General features: G+C 34.3%; 1 pseudogene; it reads right to left on the reverse strand.

Moving 5' to 3' along the window:
- Positions 1–8,888: 8,888 nt before the first annotated feature.
- On the reverse strand, positions 8,889–10,415 carry LOC129891784 (uncharacterized; annotated as a pseudogene).
- Positions 10,416–13,861: the final 3,446 nt, after the last annotated feature.

The following is a 13,861-nucleotide window of genomic DNA, read 5'->3' on the forward strand; positions in this document are numbered from 1 at the left end:
TCTAAGAGGGACACATTGAGTTTAGGATTCTTTATATTATATATATATATATATATATATATATAAGATGTGTATCAAGGAATAATCATGTATCTATAATTGTAGGTAATGGTATTGTTTCCGTTTTGTGTTATATATATTCGTTAACTGTGATTGATAGCATTGCTTGTATATATGTGATTAAGGAAGATGTAATGAAACTTGATAAAATGACTATTCGTGAATAATTACATGCAATGAACATGTTATTTGATTGTGCAAGTATGTAAACTATTCGTTGTGGATTGTGATTGTGTTTGTGATTGTGATATTGGATCGGGTGTCATGTTCCGACACATATGGGATTGGGTGTCACATTACGACACTTATGAGATCGGATGTCACGTTTCGACACATATTGAATCAGGTACCATACTGGTACAAACTAACAATTTGGGTATGGGTTCCATGAGAGAACCATTGTTGACTGCATATTTTTGATTGAATATGAATTCATGAGTTTAGACTGTTATATATTGAAATTGGCATAACTATAATTGATCAGACCCATCCTGTGTAATAATTAAGGTAAGAGGACCAAAAGTCGAATGTATTTGTGCTATTACATTACAGTAGAATTGACACTGTGTAATACATATAAAATGATAGTTAGTAATGTGTTCCTGCATATGCCTATCTTTATCATAATGTGGTGCTTAGATGTGCTTAGGGTTCCATGTATGGAAAGTGTCCAAGTGAGAACCTGTAATGACCCTGAAGGTCATTTGTGAATTTTTTGTAAAATGACCATTTTACTCCTCCCTTTAGATGCCCCGAGTCGTTTCTGATTGTTACCAGGTGTTGATTTTTAGAAAATTCTATGAAAAGTTAAGTCCTTGGAAATTTTAAGTTTCATAAGCTTTAAGTATTAAAAAGTGATATTTGGGGTATCGGAGCTACGGGTCTCAAAATGGAATTCCATCGATCTAGCAGCTCCGAAATGTCGATATTGGCTTAGGAATTTACGAAATCAGTTTTGGAGTTGAAACGAAAATTTGAGGCCTTGAGTTGAGAATTTGGAGGAAATTTAAGTCAAGATTTGACTTTGGTCAACTTTTGGAGTTTCGATGCTCGGAATAGAATTCCGAAGACTCCGTTGGATTTGAGAGGTGGTTTTTGGACTAGAAGAAATGTTGGTTGAATTTTTAGAGGTCCCGAGTCCGTTTTGGTATTTTGAAGGCTTAAGTTGGTTTTATTGCGACTTTTCGAGTTTTGGGTCAACGAGATCTCAAATTCAAATTATGATGGTTTCATTAGCTCCGGAATGACCAAATAAGTCTATTAGCACTGTTGGAATGACTATCGAGGCAATCGATACGAGTTTGGGGCCATTTGACGCTTTTGACTTTGAAAGTTAGCCTATGGTTGACTTTGATCAACATTCTTGGAAAACGCGCTCGAATGAAAATTTTGACAGCGCAGTTAGTTTCAAAATGTCGATTTTGGTCTAGAACGATCCTTCGTTCGCTTTTCGAGGCTTTCGGACTAATATAGAGGCCCGTTATGGAATGTGGCTTAAAATGGCTCTTGGGTGTGAGACCCACTTTTTATTAAAATAATCTCTTGTGGGAATTTTGAATGCGTCATTGAGTCCAGAACGTCGATTTTAGTGGGTAGCATATTTAGTTTATTTTTATCGAATTCCGAGCACCCCATCGTAGATTTTGATTATTATTTTCAAAAATCTGCAGCAGCCTCTTTTATTTTTTTTTATTTTTTTTTTGGGGGGGGGGGGGTTTCTCCAACTTTAAACCCCATAACTTGAGCATTAAGGCTCCAAATTGGGTGACTCAAAAGGCAAGCTTGTGAGATTTTTCGTGGAGAACGCATTGCAGAGATTGAAAACTGATTTGGAACATTCAATTCAAGTAAAAATCATTCTTTTATTCGCAGAAGTGTCCATTTTCAAAATGAATTTTTGAAGAACTTTGACAAGTTATTTTTTGACCTATATAAATTCGATTTGGGTGATTCCAGAAGCTATTTTGTGTGAAATTTTGAGGAGAACATCGTGGAAGTTTCAGAATCTAATTTTGGCACGTTGTTCGAGGTAATAAATTGATTTTTAGCTGCAAATTTAATATTTTTCCAGAATCAAATTTTGTTGAATTTTGGAAGAGTGTAACTTGGTCAATATAACTCCGTTTTGAGTGATTCTTGAGGCTAGATTGTGGGGTTTTCGCAAGGAACGTCATGGTGTAATTTTTTTTGATTGAGAGATTTTCGTTTTTGAGAAATCGACGCGTAAAGAGGCTGCCTTGTTTGTTTTCTTAGTTGAAAATGTGGGAATTCATTGTTTGATCGTCTTGCGTTATTTTTCCATCCCAAATTGTGTTATAAATCTTATTTGTGAGCTTGGGGTGATGTTTAGAACCTGTTTTGGAGGTCAAATCCAAAATTCTATATGCAGATCCCACATCTTCCGTTTTAGATCCCGAAATTGGTCTGTCTCCAAAAATTATAAAATTAGTGTTTAAACGACCGTATTGATGTCGTGGTTCTATTTTTGACAGCGTGGCAGCACTTTGAGATAGTTCGGAAGGGAAAAGATTCGATACAGTAATTTGGAGCCCGCGTGTTTAGCCTACAGGTTGGCTATGGTTTTAACTTTCCTTAGATTGAGTTGGAATGTGTGAAAGCATGTTGAAATAGTTGGAATTTGGTTTGGGTAGTTTGATTGTATATTTAGGGGTAGAAATCATGTTTTAGGCTTGTTATCGAGTTTTTCGGATATTTAGAAGCATGTGTATCTTGTTGTTATTTGTTAGTATTATAAGGAGAGTTGAATGAGTATGTTGTTGATACTGTGGGGTGTGTTGGCCTTAGTACAGGATGTAAACCTTTTTTAGACGTCCCGGCGTCGCTCTGATGGACTTAGATCCTTGTAGAATGGTGTAGCGGGCTAGTGCCTGGTAGTTTGGCCTTAGTTAGGCATTATCCTTTTTCTTAAAAATATCGTCATCCATAAATTAGTATAATCGTGACTTTCGTGATGCGTCGGCCACACTAGATTTCATGATTATTGACTTTGGCTTCGATTCCAGTTTTTGCGGCATATCGATTGACTCATTTGGGAAAAGACTTTTGGTACTGTTGTATTCTAGTTGGAAAGTAGAATGTTTGGCATCATGGGAAAAATTATCTGTGAGCATCCGGGTACCAAGTCCCGGCCTCCATTCTAAATTATCGAGGAGCATCCGGGTACTCAGCCCCAGCCTCTACCGGCTTGCTAGTATGACGAGCATCCGGGTACCCAGTCTCGTCCTCGATCATACTTATGTATTACGGCGAGCATCCGGGTATCCAGTCCCTGCCTAGACCGCACTTATGTATTATGGCAAGCATCCGGGTACCCAGTCCCGGCCTTGGCCACTTTGAACATTCAGTTGAGCATTTGGGTCCCAGTTCCGGCCTCGACCCCTAAGTCACCACTAAATCGATTGACTCTTGGAGATCCTGGGTTTGAAAATGATATGTACTTCGGCTCCTAACATCGCAGATTCTTGGTTCCTAGCCTTGGTAGTTGTAGCTATTTTGTGTACTCGACGGGCTTATGGGGGTTCATTTGGGTTTTTATTTAACTTGCACATGAGTGTTCCGGCTGGGCTTATGGGGCCCAGTTGGGTATAGTTAGTTGTAGTTCTCATAGGTAGTACTCTTTCCCATTTTTGATGTTTATGTGGACTCTTATTTAGACTATTCTTCTTTTTCATATTGTTTTTACTTTTTCTGCTCAGTCGGCCTATGATGCCTACTGGGTACCTGTTGTCTTGGTACTCATACTACACTCTGCATCTACTTTCGTGATGCAGGACCAAGTACCAACTACCGCTATGGATAGATCGAGCCTGTTGCAGTCAGCTTCGGAGACTAGGGTGAGTATTTAGCGTTTTTGGATCATTCATGTCTCCTTCAGTATGGATGACCCGTCTTTTGTCTTTTGAGACTAGCCAGTTGTTATATATATTTTCGTTCTACTTTTGGGACTTGTACTCGTCTTTTATTTTGTAGCAGCTATGTACTTGTGACTTCCAAGTTTTGGGAGGGATCTCTAGTTGTTTATATCATGTTTTGGTTCACTTCCGCTTATTCTTTCTACTTATCTTTATAATTCGTCACTCTTGTTTAGTTTTTGCCCTCAAACCCATTACTTGAAGTTCCGGGTTGACTTACCTACTGGTGGGTTATAGTAGGTGACATCATGACCTAAGGAATTGGGTCGTGACAAGAGAACCATAAGGGTTAATATGAGAACGAAGTGACTAGGTTAGACCTTGGAAAAAGAATTCAGCTCGGGGTGGTTAATAAGCTTCTGATGGTATGTTATATGGTCAAGTATCAGATGGTGGTATTAGAAACTTGTATAAAGTATAGTAAGCGGGCTAGAAAGATTTAGGGTGAAGTGTAGTCAGAAACTCCTTCATGTGTGATAGACAGGCTAGGATCTGATCTATATTGGAGTTGGTAGAGGATTAACTAGAATGGGTGAGGGTTAGGGTTTGATGCCATTAAGTAGGTAAAATGGGGATAGTAAAATTTCATACGTAATGATTGGGCGGTGTATTTTCTGTAACACCCCAGAATTATTTTTGCAAAGACTCGAACATTTCTTCACGTGAGTGTAGACTCGGACCGGAGGACTCGTAATTTTTCACAAGAGTTAGGATTAACTCCTAAGAATTTAAGTGTGTTAGAGGTGTTTAGGGGTCATAAGGGATCTCTAACACCAAGTCGAGTCCAAAAATATCCCAATCGATTAAGTTTTAGGATGAGTTAGTATAAGGGTCAACTTCAAACGACCATATCTCCTAGAATATAATGAGCTGGGTGGACCACGACCTACCAAATTAAAGGTATTTGAGTCTTCTTTCCAACTCCACCAAGATTGAAATTGTTGAAGTTTGGAGTCAAAAGTTATGGCCATTTTACTACAGACTAGTACTGCAGGAATTTCAGGCCTGGGCGAAATTCAGGCTTGGCGCTCCAGTGGCGCCCCATGCCACTATAGCGCCAGAAAATAGCCTTAGTAGTTTGGGGCTTGGAGCGATGCGCCACTATTCGATATGCAGGTTTGTAAGCCTATTTTGGCTTGGCGCTGCAGTGGCGCGACGCGCCACTATAGCGTCAACAAGGTTTTTGCCCAATTTTTCAGATTTTTGAAGAGGGGCAACTTGGACTTTTTCCTAATTATATATACACCATCCTTGGACGTTTTTGGACCATTTTTCAGTCCTCTCTCTCTCTAAAAAGCCCTAATATTTTTTTCTCTCTTATTCTTCTTCTCCAAATCCTTCTCCAACAAAGATTGCCTTGAAGAGCTTCAAAAATTCAAGCCTTCCATTGAAGACCTAACATCAAGGTTTCTTCAAAGTCTTCAAACAAGGTATTTAAGGCTAACCTAAAATATGAATTGAGTTCTTCCATATACCCATAGATGTGTTGAATAGGAGTTGTGAAAGAGTTGAACCTTCTAAGAAGGTTTTCTTGAAAGTTTTCCTAAACTATAGAATGTTTTTAGACACTATTGGTTGATTGATGTTTTTAATGATTTGAGTTACTAAATAGTTATCTTTCATATTATTGATTATAAATGTATCTTTGTGTATAGATGTTGATGATATTCTTGAGTTGAATTTTGTTGAGAGTATGAATTCATATTTCATTCACATGAACCCAAGATGAGATTTCTTTGGTCATAATTTGTCTTGAGTTGAGGTGGATGGTTTTGTGTATATATGTATTGATTGGAATGAAAAGAATGAATTAGATAGTTAAGAATGTCCTTTTGCTTCTATAAAATGAACATAGAACTAAAATAAGGATTTTGGAGTAGATGTTTGACGATTGATGTGATGATGATATTTGACAATGATGTGATGATAATGTTTGATGATGATGTGAATGATGATCTATGATGATGATGTGATGATAATGTTTGATGATGATGTGAATAATGATATATGATGATGATGTTTGGTGACGATGTGAATGATGATATTTGACGATGATGTGAATGAAGAGGTGATGTCGATGAGGATGTTGTGTGATGAAGTGAATTGGAGTTTAATGTGATTTTGTGGTATGTGAGGTGCATAATTTGAGTAGATTGGAGTCTTAGAAATATTTTTAAAATAAATTATCTTTTGAGGAGGAGCTTTAAATAAATTATTTGTGAACCTTTTTTTGCATAAACCATTTACACGTTATTTTGAGTCTAAGAAATTATTAGTTTCATCTTTGATTTAAAAAGGAGTTTAAGTATGAGGAGCCTTTAATTGAGTTGAGTATTTTTACATTAAAGTATCTATTTTGAGTTTGAGTTGAGGGGTTGAAATTATGTTTTAATGTACATAATATTTTCTGCATTCATTGAGTCGAGATTGTACAAATTTTAAAGAGAAGAGTTTGATGATTGAGATGAGTTGATTTAAAAAGAGTCATATGAGACTTGTCATTATGACTCGATTGAGTTGAATTGAGGATAGAGTTGATGAGTTGGCAAGGTTCTAAATAAAACTAGCCGTGAGGGCTTGTTTGAGATGATTGGATGGAGTCTTATGAGCATGGAGTTATGGGAGAAATATCGAGCACCGAAGAGGGTGAGAGTATAGTCCATACTCGAACCCCAGAAACTACGCCGCCAACGTAGGTAGGGATGGAACCATTAAAGTCGGATGCTTCCCGAGGGATGGAACTGTTAAAGTCGGATGCTTCCCGTGGGATCGAACCGTTAAAGTCGAATGTTTCCCATTTTTATTATCCTGAAATGATAGGACTTGACTAATCGATGGTATTCATGATTAGGGAGGCGTTCATGCCCTGGCAAGGTATGGGCGGATGTGGCAACAACGTCTGATTGTTGTACTATCACCGGCTCATAGGTGATGATTGTCAGATAAGAGAAACTCCCATTTAGGTCTTGATAGTTCTCCGAGTTAGTTGAGTTGAGTGGTTTACGAGTTGGTCCTGTCTAAACTATTTCTTGTCAGACTTAGGACACTTGAGTGAGTTGATACATATTTATTGAGTTGAATTGTAAAATGTTGCATAATTTAATTTGCATATTTACTGAGTTGAGTCCTTTGACTGATTGTTGAGTTGAATATTGAGTTGATGGTATATGGTCGAATTGGATTAGATGAATTGTGATTGGATTGAATAGAATGGTATGTGACTAGATTGGATTTGATTATTGAGTTGAGTGTATATAATCGGATTGTACATGATTGAAAGGGATCGAATTGTAAATGATTTGATTGAACTGTATTATACATAATTGGATTGGATTATATGGTATATGATTGGTCTCTGTCTAAACTGTATCCTTACTTTAGATTTACGACGCCTTATTTGAGTCTCTCTTATCTTTCTAATTTGAGATATGTGGACCGATGTTATTCTTCCTTGAGGTATGTTCCATTCTGCCATATTACATACTCGTACATTCCACGTACTGACGTTCATTTGGACCTGCATCATTTCATGATGCAGAGACAGGTTTAAGAGATCGTCAATAGGAGCATCATTGGGGATCTATTCGCACTCAGCGTCTTGGTGAGTCCTCCCCTACTTTTGGAGGACACCGCTTATGAAATCTTGCATTGAGTTAGCCCTTTTAATTTTTATTTGAGGTAGCCATGAACATGTCATTGGCACCAATTAGATAGTAGTGATAGAGGCTTCATAGACTAGATAGTGATGAGTCGATTGAGTATTTCTATCCTTGAGTTATTCTTGTCAAACTATTTTTAAATGACAAATATCCTAGTTGATCTGTTGGCCCATGGCCTTTATTTTTTTTAGTTGGATGGGTGATTTGAGTTGCCCGCTAAATTATTCTTTATTTTAAACTTTCCGCTGATTGAAATAATGGACGGATGTGTGATCAGGCTATGTGGTTCGCTTGGGAGCCATAAATGGTTTCTGAGTGCCGGTTACGTCTAGGGTACCCTCCCGGGGCGTGATATTTTCTTAAGTGTATGCTTACTCTTGTCACTTATTGTATATTATGCGGTGGATATCAAGTTGACCGATGATGCCTATCAATACTTATTATTTGTATTAATACTACTCTTGCTATACCACTTGACATAGTTTGATTGCAGGGTTAGTGAGGTTTCATAAGTGAAGGCGAAGATGAATCTCCAACAGCTCCTACTCTTCCTTCCTTTTAGTGGGAGCTGTGTCATTAATCTATTTTTATATTGTATCTTTAATTAGAAGTTCTTGTACTTGTTTAGATTAGTATCCCAGGGGTGTTAGAATGTTTTTCTAATCAACCTTCAGATTTTATGTAAATAAATATTGTGTCCTTTTTTCTTTTCAGGCTGTATCTAGGTATTTTATTAAACTTTTGCATGTTGTTCCGTTTAGAGGATTGAGAATTTACTTACTTAGGTGTTAGAGTGGGTGCCTGCATGACCCTGTGGGTTAGATCGTGACGTGACCTAAAATGTGGTAATGGTTAGTAACTCATCCCTATTGTTTCACAAGTGAGTTGTTGCTTAGAGTCAAAAATCACTAAAGAGACATCCAACCTTGAATGTGACAATTGGATTTTGACCACTTGCTTTTATCTTGACATAAAATCTAAATGAACAACTTAATAATAAGAAGTAGTAATACATATATGATATTGCCAACATACAATTCATTTCTAACATTCATAGGTCCTTATTATTATTCATCCTTTAACTTATATAGGCTACCCTACATACATTTAAGATGATATCATGCATACTAAATTAAGTAATAAAAAGCTAAAACATCAGCAGTCTGTGCTCTTTTAAATGGACCAAAGATAAAGGAACTAGATAAAAAAAAAGTTTTTTCTTGACATTATTGGTTGATCAATCAAAATTTTGAAAGTCTTCTTCGTTGAAAGCTTCATTGAGGAAAATATCATTCCATTCCCATGCATCATTATCATGTGTGTTTTCAACAAAGTGTTCATTGCTTCCCATGATATTCTCCTGATCATTGTGAGAAAACATTTAAAGTGAGTATTTGTATGAATAATATAATAAAAAATAAATTTGGAAACAAATAAATAAAGTTAATTACTCAATAATAATAAGAATAGAGGTTTGAACTAACCTCCATGGAATAGTTAAATCCATTAACATTAGGAGCTATTGCATCACTTTGAACAAAAGAATGATCATTTTGTTGAATAATGTGATTGTTACTGTTGTTGTTATTAAGGTTGTCATTCCAATTTGAACTAACCTCCATGAAATGGTTAAATCCATTAACATTAGGAGCTATTGCATCACTCTGAACTGAAGAATTATTATTCTGTTGAATGATGTGATTGTTATTATTGTTATTATTAAAGTTGTCATTCCACTCCAACCCTAATTGGGAGGGATTGTTCAATTCTGTATTTGTAGTCGCGAGTGGACTTGAGATCAGCCTGCAGATAGAAAGAGATAGAGAGAGTGAGCACACGCTTAGCAACCATATAATGTTAAACAAGAACAATATCAATATTAATAATAAAATATATTGCATTTGACTTGTTTTATTAGTCTCCTTAAGATAATAATTTGATTTCGTAAAGAGTTTAGATGCATTTATAGTTGTAATTCTAATGTCATCATTCTTTTTATAACAAATAAATTATAATCTTGCAAATAATAATAATAAGTTGTTAAATCGAGTTTATCGATAGAAACCTTGTAGAAGCGCAAATATTTTGCCAAAAATTCGTGAGAGAGTTGTCACTACTTTCACCAAGAGTCAATTGTCCCTGTAAAATATATGACATAATTAGTTTAGTAGAAGAGGAGGGAGGTAGGATTTAACAAGGAATAATATTTCAAGAATATTAATGCACCTGTGATTGTCCAAATGTTTGTGTTGGATTCTGCTGGACATTTACCACCATATTTTGTTGTTGGCTCTATTGTGAGGATAAAATAATAATATCAGAAAAAAAAATTAAAAAAAATATATCTCATTTTCTTTAAGTAGATCTTAGTTACTTCATTTTTTAAAAGTGTTACCTGCAACGGAGTGTAAGGTGATGGATTTTGAATTTGAGAAAATGGTATATTCCCAGCCTGTAAAGAACTTGCAAAGGAAGGGGTATATGTATAATAGCTAGAACTGTTTGCTACTCTCTTTTCTTTGTCCATCCAATTTTGATGTATGCTTCCTTGAATATTTGAACTGTAACAATAACGAAATAATAATTAAACTAAAAAGAAAAAATGAGAGGGAAAATTTTGTAAGGAAATATCATGTGAAAAAATTAATGACCTGTATGGATTATTCCAATTATTAGTATCAAACTGCTGAAGAGCTGTTTGTTGTGCAGCAACTTGAACATCCATCTTTCCTTGTTTCTCCAATTCCATCTAATCAAAATCCATTTGACATTAATCAAGATCTTATTGATTTTATATAGGAGTTGATTTGATGAATTATTTCTAAGAAAATTCATTACTTTCTTGAAAATTGTGATTTCACATTTAAATCAAGAAAAAATAATTGGTAGAAAAACAAACTTGTCTAGCCATGACTTTTTGGAGAGATAGTTGCAAGTTCCTCTCACACCAATAGAGTTGATGAAGAGAGGGTTCTTTCTCTTGTCCTGGTTCGTAATCCCTGCAGAATTATGTTGTTAAATGAAATATATCGACAACTTCTTTAACTTGTTAGTATATTATATTTAGACAATTGAAATAGACTATAATTTAAATGTTTAAATGAAAGCTTAAGGTGACATCTAAATATTCAACCATGATGTTATAATTAAGAAGAACTATAAAGGAATAACACTTGTGATACTAAATCAAATGACCTTATGTTAGCATCCACAATCTGCAATTCTAATGAGCTCTTCTTGATTTGTAGCTCCAAATTCTGCATCAAAGAATTTCAAGTTAAAATAACTTTATCAACTTTCCTCATTGTCTATATAATAATTAATTAACATTTTCTATTAAAACTATAAATTTATATTTCAATGTCTCACTTAATTAACACACTACCAATCAGAATTAGATTGAGAAAAAGAAAAAAAAAACTTATAAGACATCAAATTAAGTTGTGCTCACCTCAATCCTGTAGAAATTAAAACGCCAGCAACAGGTTGAAACATCCAAAGGAAGACATCATAAGAGAGTTAAATTCATTAGTGAGAGTCAATTTCACTTAATACAAAAGAAATCAATTAATATAGGTAGTATCTAACATTTCGATAAATCAAAGCAGTGTAAAGCTCATATAACTCCACCTGTGTGAGCTCGCTCACATCGTGGTCTCAAACTTAGATAATGGCGGAGGGTTGCTGATGATCAATCAGAAACAACTTCTCTATCCTATAAAGATAAGAGTAAGGTTGCGTACATTTTACTCTTCCCATACCCTACGTGTAGGATTACACTAAGCTTCTTGTTGTTGGTGGTGGTGATGATGGTGACGGTTGTGTAACATTATACATATGCTCTTGTAAGTAAGAGTTTTTTTAACGGTTAAAGCTAATGGAATTGGAAGGTACTAAATGATTATAAGTCAAAGCTAATTGAGTGTTCATAATACTTCAAGTCTATGAAAGGACTTATATGACACTATACTAAAGTATAAGTTGCTCGTCTATATTTTTCCCTGGTCAAAATCTATTTTGTTAATTATGCTTTGGCTGACTTTTAGTTCTCTTTGGTCCGAAATAGTTATTCTAATGAAAATTTGGATATAAAAAATTCTTTTTAAAACAAATAAATCTGATATGGAGGGTATTAGTTTTTCTTTAGCAAGTATAAAACATAAAGTACTATTATAATATAATAATAATATGAGTATGCTTATTCAAGTTTTTAAGTTAGTCAAATTAACTTATCTACATATTTTGAATCAGTCAAAACACTTATAAGCTAAGCATCTATAAGTTAAAATCTATGAAAAGTAATAAGTTTTCACCCCTATCAATTTATATATTTTCATTTTTTAAGCACTTTTAATTTGCTTGAATATTTTATTTATTAATTATCCATAATATATTTTCTAATCCTAGTATTCTTTTCAAAATAGAGCTACTAAGTATCTCTACATTCTATTTCAATCGTTCGTTAATTTCCTCGTACATATACTTTCTTAATTTACAATTTTTATACGCAACATTGAACAAAATATAATTTGAGAAAGACAATAAATTAATCAAAGGAAGAAGTGAGAAAGAGAAGGGATCCAAACTGTTTATCAAGAAAGTGTAGCTTGCTAACATCTCCCTTGATGTGGTTCAATTGCCTCAGTTTTGCCACCTTTTCCTTCATTTATATACCCAAAAATATATTGAATAAGTGGTGACTAAAATTGATCCCAATAATTAAATTTTACTACAACTCTCTAACAATTATACACTTTTTGACTTAAGTCAAACTTCTTGTCTTAAATGAAATAAAACTAGTTAAAAATCATTTAGTATTTCGTTAATTTTGAGAATCTTTTAATTATTACTCACTCCATTTTAAATTTTTTGTCTGATTTTATTTTGAGACAATTTAATAAAGAAAGAAAACTTTTGAATCTTATAATTTTAAACTAAATATAGATAAAATGCATCAAAATGTCATTTAATTTAGTGGTCATAAATAAGTTAAGTTTAAACTGGAAATTAAAAAATTATCAGAAAAAATAAAAAAAACATTTTGATGAAGGAACTAAACATCCTACATCAATCAATAAATAAAATCCCGGTCTCTTTATTTGGCTAGGTAATCCCCCATTAAAATTATCTTTGGGTTGTGATTTACATCCAAGACCTAATTAATTTGACAAGGTATCAGAGTCAATCTTTTATGTGCCCTAGAAAATGGAACAGTTGTGGGGCTGGAAATACCCTCGACTGGGTTCTGGTGGTTGGGGTGATAAATGGAACTCAGATAAAAAAAAATGTTTGAATGTAGATAGGTGATAAATGGAATATTGGATAAAAAATGTTCGGATTTGAGCGGAGTGATGGTGGTGGAGTGATAAATGAAATCTCGGATAAAAAATATTTGAATCTGAGTATGAGTGGTGGGGTGGGTGGGGGGAAATAGATAATCCTTATAAGGTTTGAACAATCTTCCTTTCTTTAAGTTAACTTTTGGTGTATGAGTTAAGCCCAAGACTAAACTTGATACTTTTTTTTTTTGAAATAGACTAAAAAAAAGTAAAACAAACACATTAAAATGGAGCAAGTATTAATTTTCATTTCAAACTTTAGTTAAGTTCACATTCATTAAAATGTTAGACGTATTAATTCACATAAATAGAAACATGACATAATTTTAGAATATTTGTTTTTATTGCAAATACATATAGATAATAAATATGTAAAAGAGTAAAGTACCTGAACATTGGCCACGTGACTAACCCCAACAAAAGAAAAAAAAATTCATCAGTTAGTGCTGCCTTATAAGTTATAAGTTACTAATAGCTAAAGTAAAAATAAATAAATTTAGGATTAGTTCATGTACGTCAATCTCGTCTCAACCGGAAGCTTAAGGTAGCGCTGAAGCATGTCTTCAATTCTAAAAAAGTAAAAATTTTGTAAAAAAAATTAATCAAGCTAATATTTTTATAGGTTAATAACTAGCACGACGTAAAAAAATTTCCTACATTTTTGTCGGAATCGTAAATATAATACCTCTTTTGGCTACAAAATTTATTGAGCCGACCAGAAGGCGAGAACGCGACAAACAACACGTCCACATCACAGCGAATCGCAATCTCTTCTGCCTTGTTTAGTAAACTAGTACGTCTCTTAGAAAATGTGACTTGACATTTCGTCTTCTCTTCTATTTTCTTTATCTCAATTTTTCTACCCATCTTT

This window comes from Solanum dulcamara, chromosome 1 (assembly GCF_947179165.1).
Source record: "Solanum dulcamara chromosome 1, daSolDulc1.2, whole genome shotgun sequence".
In the NCBI taxonomy this organism is placed as follows: domain Eukaryota; kingdom Viridiplantae; phylum Streptophyta; class Magnoliopsida; order Solanales; family Solanaceae; genus Solanum; species Solanum dulcamara.